The 14,326-nt window shown below is 36.9% G+C and overlaps 1 protein-coding gene and 1 non-coding gene across 8 annotated transcripts in view; both read left to right on the top strand.

The window, feature by feature from the left end:
- Positions 1-14,326, top strand: part of CTNNA3 (catenin alpha 3) — a 1,671,697-nt gene that overhangs the window by 276,924 nt on the left and 1,380,447 nt on the right. The gene's annotated exons all lie outside the window — the stretch shown is intronic.
- TRNAR-UCU (transfer RNA arginine (anticodon UCU)) lies at positions 9,472-9,544 on the top strand. The gene has a single exon. It is a non-coding gene; the product is annotated as a tRNA-Arg (tRNA).

The following is a 14,326-nucleotide window of genomic DNA, read 5'->3' as shown; positions in this document are numbered from 1 at the left end:
CAAAATGACCTTAGCTAGTATTGTGCAGGAATATTTTAAGATTTTGAGAATTACTTTTTCCTTGCCAGAAAGTAATTCTGTGTAGGTACTGCTAAGTTTCCTAAGGCATGTTTCAAAGCAAGCATGCTTCTTATGAATATCCATGCTATCTTCCATTTTATGAAAGATTTTATATATTTTCCAGTACTGATATGAGCTGTTTTTGACAGCTGTGCCTACCTCCCATACTGATTTAACTAATAGGCTTCCTGTTGCAGGTCAGAACTTTATGGATGACTTAACGGAGGATAGGTAGTTAGGGTAAAAGTTTTGGAATGAGCTCCAAGCAAATGCTTAACTGTTGTGAAGATTTTGTGTGGTTTGGGTCAGACTGGAATGAACAAAAAATAAATTTAGGTTTGTTTTAAGATTAACATTATCATGGAACTCATGTTAATGCTGTGGCCAGATTCCCTAAGTTACTTAGTATTAGGTAATTGGTAACAGGCATTATTTCCCACCTTTATCATTCTCAGGATTTTAGTAATAAATAAATGAAACCTCTCATATTTCATTTATTGTTACATTTCTTAAAACATATACCAAGATCCGTAAGATTAAAGTATTAGTCCTTCTTCTGTCTTTTTTTTTTTTTTTTTTTTTTTGTATAGTATTTTAAGATGTTCCTCATGCTCTTTCTCTTACTTTTGCTCATTTTCTCCTGGGATATTTTGTCATAGTCTGTTTTGGCTGATGTTTCATGAAGTGCTTCAACACAGTTCAGACAAGTATTAAAATGGGATTTTAAGGTAAAAGAATATGAGGAAGGCTTGCTTTGCCATCTAAAGAGAAGGGAGGAAGGATGGCTGTTGAACAGCAGGAGGAGATGGACATGGAGGTGGATATAGAGTCTGAGACCTGTGTGTGATGGTCAGGATGTATAAGGAAAGATTTATTTCTGCTCAGAAGAATTTCCAATAGTTGAGTACAAGGCTGAACATAAATAAATGAGATAAAATTCAAAGTCTGGATATAAAAAGTAAGAGCTCCCATGCTTTAGTTCAAAAATCTCCATATAAGTTGTTATATATTTTTAGAAACACCTTTTCTTCAGTGCATGGCAATTTAGATATTCATAAACAGGGTTAATGCTACACCCAGTTTGTAAGTAATATTTTTTAATTTGGAAGTTAGTTATAACATTATCATATTATCATGTACTTATACATTACAGTTTCTTGAGTGCTATTTTCTGCATTTTATCTTCACATCTGCAAAACAATCTGGAGACATAGGCATGTCAGTTGATATTATTTCCATTTTGTATATGATTTAAATACCTCCTTACTGCCTTGAGTGCACCTAGGAGGCTCTGCTACAGAGGCCTGCAGAGTCCACTTGCATGGTTATGAGACTTCTGCTTTAATATTCCCTATGGTCTCATTTTGAGACTTTGCATGGTTTGTCCCCTCCAGGAACTATGGTACCACACTTATTGCCAGACCCTTGATGGGCATGCAGTTCTTGAACAAAACTATCTTGCCTAGAGCTCAGAATGCTTAAGTTGCACTTGTAGACTTGGTTTAGAAGAATGGGGTGGGGAAGAAGGAAGGATGTATGGGGAGTTGGAGAACTGTTCAATATATTATTCCTTCTTCCTTTAAATTAGTGTTTCTGACAATACACGTGAATTTTTATAATCAAAAGATAATGCATACTTTATTCTATAAAAGTGTGAAAAAAACTGGAAACTACTACTGTAATCAATATGTGATTACCCGGGAGATCCCTGGGTGGCTCAGCGGTTTGGCGCCTGCCTTTGGCCCAGGGCGCAATCCTGGAGCCCCAGGATCGAGTCCCACGTCGGGCTCGTGGCATGGAGCCTGCTTCTCCCTCCTCCTGTGTCTCTGCCTCTCTCTCTCTCTCTCTGTCTATCATAAATCAATCAATCTTTAAAAAAAATGTGATTACCCATAGGTGTTCACATAGAACCCAGAGTTTCTGGGTCTGTTAAAAATTTGAGATACCGCAAAGGTTATATATTCAGTGGAAGTGCTCTTTTGGGTTCAAATCTCCCCATTATGCTCTTTGTAGTTTCTGAAAGAAAACTTGGGTTTAAAAAAATTAAAAAGTATCATTCTTGCATAAGTGAATTCTGGACAGATGGAGAAGTCCCTTCTCCTCTACTGTGAGACAGTGGGCAGATGGTTGGAACCACAGGAGGCCTGGGATGCTATTATTCTATACTGAGGTCATTAGAATATAGCTACATAAAGCTAGCCATCTCATAACCCTGAAATGGTAGCATATCATATTTAAAAAACCCAACAAAGTTGCATCAAAAATAAATGAAAGGAAATCTAAATCCTTACTATTTTGCTTTATAAGACAGCCAAAGGGGAATAATTGTATATAACACAGTAAAGCTTTCTTAAATATTTATTTCTCATTCTTACATTTTCAAAATCTCCATATAGCAGCTACAGAATTTCTGTAAACTCCCAGAAAGCTCTTTCTCTAACCTGGGTCATACAAGCCCCCTATATTTCTTCCCTTTCCTTTCTAGCTCAGAGTTTTGTTTAAATAGATGAATCCAGCCTCAGGGACCTGGTTCAATTCTCCTATAGTTTGAGCCTGTGTAATGGAGGAGGGCCTGGGAATTTGTTACACAAACAATAATCTGTTCTCTTAGAGGATCCAGAGAATTATAAACGTATAACTCAATATTCTTTCTTTTATTCCTGGAATAATAAAAACCGGATCTATGAAAATATTGCATATATTGTGTAAGTGAAGAATGAAGATAGTTGTTTTGTTAGCTCACATATGTTTTTAAAGATATCTTAGAGAACTCACCAGAATATCTTAATACCAAGGTTAACTGTATTTTTCTTAAGCAATGAAAAAAATCCCTTGAAATTATAAATCCTGTAAGTAATAAGTTTTCCTGTTTCATGTTGGCTACTAAGAAGACAAGAGCCAAATTTGTGGCCTACTACGATGATGTGCAGTGCACTTTGTCTTCACTTTTATTTTTATTTCAACCAACTTTTAATTTATGGTAATTTGTATTTTATGTATCCTTATAAACTATTTTATATCTTTTCTGGTGCAAGGTGGTGTATAAATATATAAATAATGGTGAGGAATAAAATAGCGATGTCTCTTACATAAGTGTGGATTTATCTTAATTCTGTAGAATTTAATGGTGCAAACAGTAAGGAATCACTTAGAGGTTCTTAGTATTAAAGGATTAATCCTGACTTAGAAGTAAATCAGGAAAGCTGGTCTGACATTAGATAGAACAGAAATTCTCCAGGAGTCTGGAGGAAAAAGTTTAAAAACACTACAGATCATTTTTACCTCCATATTGTCTACACCTCAGATTTTAGTGAACATCACTGTTTGATGTTAGAAGTTGCTTACCTTTGGTTTATTCATTATATTTAATGTTTTAAATGCTGTTGCCATTTAGTAGAACTCAGTATGGTTAGTTACATGTTTGAATTTATTATTAACTAGTCATTTAAGTCCCAAGATATATCTGCCATAGCTCTAGTTAGGTTAGTGAGGTTAAGTGAAGCATAAACTCCTTAAAGTTCAACACAATATTTTAGTTCTGATTCTGTTTCTGTATTATCTTATAAGTTGGCCCTTGGTGCCAAATAATGATTAGTAGTGTTTCTTTTGAGACTAAATCATGTAGTGGTGAGAATATTAATTTGCATTTAGGCAAATGAATTGAAATCTCAATTCTGCTCTTTATCAGTATGATCTAATCCCTCTGAACTTTAGTTTCCTTTGCCATAAAATGGATAACGTAATAGTTTCTTTCTAGGACTGTTGTGAGGATTAATATAATAATAATAATAATAATAATAATAATAATAATAATAATGTAATTCAGGTAAAGGTGGGGTAAGTCCTGAACAAATTAACTTCCTTCATATCCCTGTTGAATAAATAAGTGAATAAATGAAAGATAACATTTTATTTCCTGTTTAGAAACATACTTTAAATAATCATCTGGTACATTAAAAAATAGGGACAATTAAAAAAGTTAAATTTATTAAAAAATGTGATGTTAAGACTAAGTAAGGAATAAAATTTCAAGACTTACATGATAAGTTTATACTTTTGCCATTACACTGCACTGTCTTTTTATGGAGGCATATACATGTAAATATATATGTAGTTAAAAACAAATGGTTCCACTGTTAGCAGGTGGTGAGAGCTATATAGCCAGGAAGCTCATGGCTAAGCCTTGAATAGTAGCTAAGTTTTTCTGATATAATTGCTATCATATACATTTATTAGCTGACTTTTAGTTTATTCTTATTTTAATTCTACCTATTTTATATATGTGTTTATCACACATTGCTTTAAATCTTTTAAAAAATTAATAGAACAAATTGATAAAAATAAATTGGCAAGAAATTGATAAATAAATGCAGTTTCACTAAAAATTTCTTCAGTGTGCCATGTGAGCACTATGATTAGTAGGATTCAGTACTTCGGGTTTTGTACTAGAAGGGATCATTTGATTATGGAAATTATTGCACTGTTTTTAGTAAACATTTCAAGAATTAACTAGACAAAACATCCTGGAAAGCTTCAGAGACTTGGAATGCTTTAGGGAGTTGGCTAACTGAGAAAAACCTCTGTTCCTTAATTATGTTTAAGCTAACTAACAAGTTTGTATGAAAGAAACTAATATTGGCTTCTGATGAATTGTCACTGGAGCAGCTTCTGTGGAGAAAGGCCTATTTTTGATGATCTATTTGTCATTGGATATGGCTTAAAATTTGAAGTATTAAAGTAGTTACCATAAGAATGTCCAATGAAGATGTGAATATGATGGATAAGATCACAGCTGGAAAGCAATATTGTTCCAATTGATCCTACCAGAAAAGGGAAAAAAAAAGAAAACAAAGCAGTGGGCAATGAATAATGGACAGGACCTCACATATCAAGAAGGGCTAGAGATGCCATTTCTGAGCGCATGTTTTCAATTCTAGAAAACAACCAATGCTTGCAGTTCCTGATTATATGGAAATGGTGAATCTGTAGAATTGCCATATGTATGTTGTGCATGTAATTTCCAAAGGCAGAGAGAGCACGGATAGCTGATAATAGATAAAGATGTAATATTTTTTATATGAATGATGGCAAGGAGGAGGGTAGTGATACCTTTAGCTAAAGCTTTGTGCTGCATCTTCCATGAATGCTTTACACTTTTTAGATGTTTATGAAGTAACTGTTGACTTTGTTAGAATTACGGTACATAGAGGAAGAGAAACACATCTCAAGGGATTATTAAACTTCTTTTTTTGTTTTCTGAAGGCTGTGGAACAAAGCATCTAGTTCTTGATATGGAGCATGCAATAGAGTTCTTTGGATTAGAGTATAAGGGACAGTTAATGCATACTTCAAAGTTCTTAAGAAGCAGGAGATTGAATTTCTAGACCAGGTTCTGCCACTAAATTGCCTTGTGACCCTAGGCAAGTCTGGATTTTAGTCGCCTTACACATTGTATAGCTTTGAAATCTAAAAGTTATATGAAAGGCTTTCATTTTGTTATGCAGACATTTACCCTTGAAATTTCAGTGTCTTTATAGAAAAGAAATTGAAATATTTGTCTGTGTACCTAAAGTACTTTAAAGACTTCCAGTTCATATCTGTGAAATATTCTGAAACAAAGTGGGGAATTAATTGCTTCATGAAGTTTGTGTTCTTGGAAATTCTGAATATAGAAATGGAGGAGACAACAGGTATTGTGAGATCATGTTGATGGATTTGTTATTTGGTATCCCAAACACAGGTTTTAGGATTCTGATTCTTGGTATGATTCCTTTGCTAAGCTGAGTGTCTAAAAAGTTACATAGGAAAAAAAGAAAAGTGAATATGAAAGCAACTTCTTAAATATTTCTCCTCAAGATTGCCAATGAATAATTGAGTCTTATTACAATAGTTGATTTTCCACCTACCCGAATCATACCAATTCTCTAAGACAAGTTTCTGGCCTCCATTTCTAAGTGAAGTCTTTCTTATGTATTCCAAACTATCTTTATCTTTATCTTTGGTTGCCCTTGGCACTCAACAAATATTGAAACATCTGTAGGTATAACATATATGATTCTTTTAAACAACTTGAGTATATTAAAGTTTCCCTTAGTTACAAAAAATATTTGTCATTCAGTATTTAATGAGCATGGCAAGGATCATAGCATCTATTCCGTCTCTCTACCCATAATGTACAATATTTTAGGTTCTAACTTAATGAATATCTGTTGAATTAACTTTTACATGCAGCTTATCACAGAGGCCACTTTTGTAGCCCTGCCTCTTGAACGATTATAGTTAATGTCTAGGCATATTCTTTTACTTATTGAATATCTTTTCTGAAAAGGTTCTACTTGACTTTCTTTTTCATTCCTATTTCAGAAGATATAGTATATTCTCTCTTTTCTGATTTTCTAAGTAGTTTGAAAAATTAAAAAAAAACTCCACCATAAATAAAAATAAATAAATAAATAAATAGATATTTCATATTGCTTACATTGTACCTTGGATTTTCTTAGACTTGAGAACTTTATCTGGTCCATTTGAACAAAAATATAATTTTCCAGAAATTGGTTCCTAAGACCTCTCAGATTCCTATTATTTCATCTTAGCACAGTACAGAAGTATATTGCCTTGTATGAAAGTCAAGTTAATTTGATAATGGGCATATTACCCCTGTTATGACAGAGTTCAGTTCTGTTTGCTCTGCAGATTAATTCTTTGATCCATTTAGGATTTAGAATTTTTAGCTCACTATTCTATACAGTCTTGGCTTTCTTATTTTCATCAGGTGATTTGTATTATGTTTGGACCTATTACATATTGACCCTATTAAAACTAAGTGACTGAGAGCATCTAAAATCTGAACTTGCTGCCTGCTTTGCCTTTGGGAAAAGGAATATGTTGCTGTTGTTCATGTTCATATGATGATTTCTAAATCTATCTTCCCTACCACTTTTTTCTGATCACTTTTCCCCACATGCTATATTCTTATTTGTATTTATTCATTAATAGCATCTTTGCAGGATGCCTTTTAATTTTTAAAACTTTCAGGAAGATTACAGCATGAAATTATCAATAGCTGCTCTGAGGCAGGCAGGCTGTATCATCTCCATTTTTTAGAGGATGAAACTGAGGCTTGAAAGTTTTAAGTGACCTACCCAAGCTTGGAACCAGAATTGAAACACAGGTATTCTAATTCTAGTTTATGTTCTTTTCACTATTCAATGTGGCCTTTGAATGTTTGTTGAAAAATGGTAGAACAATTTTGCTAATAGTAATTTATAATAATATAGTATTATACTGTAATCTTAAACATACTTGAAAAATATTTTATATATTTATGTATGTAGTGAGTATTTTTCACAAAAGGTTATATTTTATATTTAGAAACACTAGACATATATTTTTAGGTCCCTTTTAAATTGTTGATGCAAGTTAGGTGCATAAATATACCAAAGAAACTCTGTATATGTCATTGTGGGCAAATGACAGTAGAATATATAAGATGAATGACACCTGAAATGCTTCAGGTGACCATTATTTGACCCGCATCTCATCTCATAATTGCTCAGTTACCTATTCGTAGCCCATTATGCCCCAAATAAATTATTCTGTTATCTTACTTATTATGGTAGTAACTAAATAAATTTTAAAGAGCATAATATGATTTATAAAATAAGCCTTTTTTGCAGAAAGGGAATAGTTTGAAACAAAATTTTGAACCTCAGATTTCAGCAGCTCTCAAAAGTTGAATATAATTTATCCAAAAAATTCCAGAATCCATACTTTAATTAGTTATGTCAGCCTAAAGAAAAGTTTTTTGGAAAGTATAAGATGAGAAATTTGATTTTATAATCTGAAATTACTTTATGATGTTTTCCTTTAGACATGCTAAACTGAAAAGACTGGAGAGACTTCAACTAGTCACAATTTTTACCTACTCTGATAAACTTCCCTTTTGCTGGCTTTTCATTATTTCCTTCTTAATAGATACCTTCTTTCCTCTCCCTACTTGCTGCTGTACATACATTTTACTTTCTCATTCAAAAGTTTTTCTTTTTAGCAGCATTCTCAGAGGTTGAATCTTTTTAGATCCATTTAGAAATCCTAATGTATTATATCTACTGGGGCTTCCATAATGTTCAACAGGGTCTGTATTGTTTATGTACCATACAGAAATCCAAATTAAAGTATGTTAGACTGGTTAGGACATGTGGTTCTCTAGAGGATGAGGGCTTTTTATCTGTGCACTGCATTGCAAACATGCTTCTTTCATTTTAAATGCAAGTCAAAGTGTCTTGTATTTATACCAATGACTGGGACAGCTTTATACAAATTCAAAAGGTCTATGGACTCTAACATATATCTCTGAGCTTTGACATATATTGAATTTCCCTTATCAAGGCTGTAATATCTCTGAAGGACCCCAGCAAGTTAGGAATGGTTTTTCCTGCCAACAACTGAGATTGTTCTCTGTAATTAAACTGCTTTTCCAAGTGTTCACTGAAGAGGATTTCTAAGATTTTTCACTGTTAGTCTCTGATTGAGAGCTCTTTAGTTTGAAACAAAAGAAGGGTACTTAGTTTACCATTTTCTTTTGTTTACTCCCTAACTTAATATCTAACCACAGCATAACTTAAAGCAGAATATGTGACCAGTGGTCAATTAGTGGGTACCACTTTTTAAACTGTCTACAGAGTTTCTTAAAGGTAGATCTGCCCACTGAGATGTTAGGTTTTGCTTTCCTGATAAAAGGCACAGATGTGGCTATCACAACTGCTTTCTCTCCTATCCCCACTTTCTTCTGTGAGTGTGGTAGTGATGCCTGTGACTGTAGTAGTCACCTTGTAACTTTGAGGCTATGAGCCCTTGATGCTATTCAACTATAGGCTGTCATCCTTATGAATTTGATTTCAGAAAAATAAACTAGCATTTGTTTCAGGTTTTGTTAGCTAAAAGCATTCCTAATTAATATATGCTAGTCATTGATCCCTCTCAATGAGACAGAGGAATATCCTTTTCATTAGGACAGGGTTTCTCAACCTTAGCATTATTGACATTTAGCATTGGGTAAGTTTTTATTGTGGAGGCTGCTCTGTGCATTGCAGGGTTTTAGCAGCATCCCTTGCCTCCTCTGTTCCTTAGATGACAATGGTAACCTTACATACCTTTCATAGTTCAACTGATGAATCAAGTTTTGTTTGTTTGGAAAAGTCTTTATTTCTCCTTCATTTCTGAAAGGCAAAGGAATTTTGCTGGGTAAAATATACTTGGTTGGCAGTTTTCTTTCAGCAATTTAAATGTATCATCCGGCTCTTTTCTGGCCTGCAAGATTTTTGCTGAGAAATCTGCTCACAGCATTCATAGGGGATCCCTTATATATGAGGAGTTATTTTTCTCTTGCTGCTTTTAAAATTCTTTGTCTGAGCCTGGATAGCTCAGTCAGTAGAGCATCAGATTTCTAATCTGAGGGTCCAGGGTTCAAGTCCCTGTTTGGGCATTTGCCCTTTGGATGCCTGGGTGGCTCAGTGGGTTGAGCATCTGTCTTCCACTCAGGTCATGGTCCCAGAGTCCTGGGATTGGGTCCCAAATTGGGCTCCCTAGAGGGAGTCTGCTTCTCCCTCTGCCTATGTCTCTCATGAATAAATAAAATTATTTGTCTTTGATTTTGATGGTTTTGTTACAATGCATCCTGGAAAGGATTGTTTTGGGTTAAAATTTTAGATGTGGGTTTACCTATTAGCTTTATGGACTTAAAAACCCAAATCTCTTCCCAGATTTAGGAATTTCTTAACCATTATTTCTTTAAATAAGCTTTTTGCTCCTTTTTCCCTCTCTTTTCCTTCAGAGACTCCAATAATGTGTAGAGTGTTTCTTTTAATTATATCTTAAAATTTTTTTTTATTAATGATGTCTTATAATTCATGAATGCTTTTAAGGCTTTTTTTTTCCATTCTTTTTTGTTTTTGCTTCTCTGACTGAATGATTTTAAATTAACTATATATTCTGGTTCATTAATTCTTCTACCTGGTCAAATTTGCTATTAAGGCTCCCAAAATTCTTTAATTGTATTTTTCAAACTCTAGGATTTCTCGCTGTGTATGTGCACATGTGTTTAATGGTTTTGATTTCTTTGCTAAGCATCTCATTTTGTTCATGCATTGTTTTCCTAATTTCATTTAGTTTGTTTTCTGTGTTTTCTTGTAGTTTACTGAATTTCTTTTTTTTTAAAAGATATTTATTTATTTATTTATTTATTTATTCATGAGAGACACACAGAGAGAGGCAGAGACATAGGCAAAGGAGAAGCAGGCTCCCCGTGAGGAGCCTGGTGTGGGACTTGATCCCAGGACCCCGGGATCATGACCTGAGCTGAAGGGAGATGTTTAACCACTGAGCCACCCACGTGCCCCCTTACTGAATTTCATTAAAAGGATTATTCTGAATTCTTTGTCACACAGTTATTAGTTTTTAATTTCTTTAAGGTCATTCATTGGAGTTTTATTAGTTTCTTTGGTGGTGTCATGTTTCTTTGATTTTTCATGATTCTTGTGGCCTTGCATCATTGTCTGCACCTTTGAAGAAGTAGACACCACTTCTACTCTTTATAAATGGCTTTGGGATGCAAAGCCTTCACTCGTCAATCCATCTAGACATTCTGGGTGGGCTCTTTGGTGCTGTCTGTGGGTGAGCCTACTGCTTAAGTTCTTGGGTAAACAGATCTGCTGTCTGGATCAGTAGGGGGTAGGCCTTGTGCTTGGGTACATGGGAATCAGCCTGTTGCCTGAGTCTGCTGGGGCAGGCCTTGAACCTGGGTCACTAGGGTGGGCCTGGTGTTTGAGCCCACAGTAATGGGTTTAGGACTTGGATCTGCATAGGTCAGTCTGGATCTTGGATCCATAGGAGCTAATCAGGCACTAGGGAGCCCTGGAGTGGGTCTAGCATCTGGTTCCATGTGGGCCAGTTCATTATTGGGATGAGATTAGAGTTTGTATTCTCAGGAGTCAGCCTGAAGATTGTAGCCACAGGAGCTAGGGCAAACCTGGAGCTTGGAGCATAGGAGTCAGTCTGTAATTTGGGACTATGGATTCAGCCTAGAGTTTGGGTCCATGGTCTGGTCTGGTCTGGTGTTGAATGGGTGGGGAGCCTAGGTCCCTAGGTGTTCTCAAAGCTGGGGCCATGGGATCACGTGGCCCAGAATATGGGTCCTATGGGAACCAGTCCAGGTTCTAGGTCCATGAGTGCTGGCCTGAGATGAGCTGGCTGAGATGAGCTGGGTACCTAAAGCTATGAGAGCCATATTGGTGCGTGGTGGATCAAAAGTTTGGGTCTACAATAGTTGGCCTGATGCATGGCTCAACTGGAAGCCTGAGTTGCTGGAAGCCTACCTGAAGCCTGGATTTGTATGAGGTGATTAGAAGCCTGGAGTCACAGGAGCTACCTGGCCTGTGGGAGCTGGTTAGCACTGGAATATGCTGGAGGCTTGGTCTTGCAGGAGCCCCTTGGGAGCCTGATGCCATTGAACTTGCCAGGGTTGCACGAGCAACCTGGGGTTGCTACAGGGTTCCACTGTAGCTAGTGCTATAGTCAGTTGGGAGCTTAGTGACATGGGAGCTGGCTTGTGCCACCGTTGGCTGGGAATCTGGTCTGCAGGAGCCCACTGGGAGACTTGTGCCTTAGGAGCTACCTGGAGCCACAGGAATTGGCCAGCACTGGGGTGGGCTAGGAGCCTGGGTTCACTGGGGTGCACTGAGAGTCTGGTGCCATAGGAGCTGTCTGGTGCCGGGGTGTACTGGATACTGGGTTTATAGGAGACTAATGGGAGCCTGATGCTGTGGGAGCCACCTGAGGCCACTGGGGCCAGCAGGCGCTGGAGTGGGCTAGGAGTCTGGGTTGGTATAAGCCTGCCTGAGGCCATAGAGAAGTTATTTGGGTCCAGGAGAGCCACCTAGGGCTGCAGGAGTTAGTCTGGTGCCAGGAAATGCTGGTATTGGGGGTCCACAGTGAAACTGGATGTTCACCTCACTCTTGTTTTCTCACAGGAAGGGTTTCTTGGAGGGTTTCTCTTTCCATACTGGGCTTCCTGGGCTTGAAGGAAGCTTGAAGGGCCTAGTGTGAATCTATCTTTCCTACATTCTCATTGAATCTTTTCTTATTTTTGTGCTTCATCCAGGTGCTATAATTCCTCACTTTGAATCCTTAGCTCTTGTGATGGTATTTTCACTCATAAATAGTTCTTCAAATTGATGTTTTTGGGAGGAGATGGGCACAAGAAATACCTGTATAGCTATTTTGCTGGCATCACTCCTTGCTCCAGTGGGGTTTTAATTAGAACAAAAAGATAGTGATAATATTCAGGAAGAGATAGAATATATGAGGATTTTATCATCTCCAGAGGACATGGTTTAATAATGGGCTCTGAATCTGGGTAGACAATAAGAATATAGAATAAGATTAAGGGGATACATAGATCAGAAAGATCTAGTGATGAAGAACAATCCAGAAACTTAGGGTTTCCTATGGTGATGAAGAGCTTGATGGAATTATTCTTGATGGTCTTCAAGGCTGTAAGGCTATGAATGTTGTAGGGAGGGAGGATACAGAGCTTTTGAATGGTCTGACTTCAGATGATGATGTGGAGGTTGAGAGAAGGCAGAATGACTTTTGGGGACTAAGGAGGTCTGGTCTCCCTCTACACTATGAATTATATATACACATGCTATTTGTCAGGGATGGGCAAGGTTCCGTGGCCTGCAGGGGAGGGAGAGAGTGGGGAAGTCGTGGGCCGGGGAAGTCACATGCAGGGGAGTGCAAACGGGCTTTTTAAGAGAGGAGGGGTAAGGGGTTGTGTGTCTGGATGGGGTGATAGGTATTAGGCATATTATTGGTGAAATTGGCCTGGGGCAATAACTGCCCATGCCCTTATATATGGGGTCTGGGTAAGTACGGTTCAGGTTTCCTGCATAATTCCAGTACCCCCCTGATGACATGTCCTCAGGCGGTCTTCTGGTAATGGGAAAGTTCTGAGGTGGGGGCAACAAGGTGAGGAGTCCGCCACCATTTTGTTGGTGCCTCCTGATCCACCTTGATCCTGCCGGCCCAATACTATTGGACTAATAGGGAATGTACACAGTACAACATAAGTAAAGAATAAGATAAAGATGAAATAAGCAGCATTTTTAAAAGGTTTGCTAATCCCAATAGCTTTGTACTGTCATTATCATGTGCTTTTAGAATAGTGTTGTTGGGGTCTGGAGCCAATGGCCAAGAAAGAATTCTTAAGATGTCTTTGGTACCCAAAAAAGTGATTTTATTAAAGCATGGAGACAGGACTCATGGGCATAAAGAGCTACAGCACTGGGGTTGTGAGGGGTGACTGATTATATACTTGGGAGTTGGGGCAGATAAGGAAAAAGGGAGGTTTCCAAGAGGACTTTCATATACTAAAGAAGACTCTGGATACTGGAGGCCTAGATATTGTCAAGCTAAGGTGGTTTTCCTCTCTGGTAAGTCATTAACATTAAGACAGTTGGAAGTTTTCTGGAGGAATGTTATACTCTATCTCAAGTATTTGTCAATGTGCTTCAGGTTATAAGGAAATTAAATTTTATTTACATTCCCTTCTGCCTTTGTTTCACACATTACTTTGGAGGGGAGGGCAATGTTAAGTCTCCAGGAAATTGAGTCTATGGGTTTCTGAAAGTTAGGTTATTGGTTAGAATGATTTTTTTTCTTGTAAATCACTAAGACAGTTATAAACTGATAGAGACTCATGTCCTGCAGGACTGTGATCTCTATCAGTTAACCAATTTTTTTTTTTTTTTTTGTTCCCATCACTTAGTTTTAGGGCAGCCAGGGGGCCCTGAGGAATGTCATACATATTCCACCCGGGAGTGGGGGACAGGCAGGGAGGATTGTAGGGTGCCAGCTTGTGCTTTGCCCTAAGCTTGCTTTCTGTTCCCTCATGAATACATAATATCTCAAGGTACTCTATGAACTCAAGTGGATATTTATCATTAAAGATGGTAGATGACATTCCATGTTTTAGTAATATTAAAATGATATTTTTGCCTGACTTGTCTAATTAAATCATGGATGGTAAAGAGCTCACCATAGCAGCAGAGGTGACAGCTCCATTATTTCTAGTGCCTATATTATTAGTATAGTGTTTCTTTGCAAGAATAATTTTTCATTTTTCTATTGTATGGGGTTAGTTTAGAGAAAACTAGGTATTTATAATCAGTAAATTCACTTCCTGTGGCTGCATATAGTATGATACTTT

Source organism: Canis lupus, chromosome 4 (assembly GCF_003254725.2).
Source record: "Canis lupus dingo isolate Sandy chromosome 4, ASM325472v2, whole genome shotgun sequence".
Lineage (NCBI taxonomy): Eukaryota > Metazoa > Chordata > Mammalia > Carnivora > Canidae > Canis > Canis lupus.
Note: the sequence above shows the minus strand (reverse complement) of the source record. Positions and strands in the feature narration are given on the sequence as shown.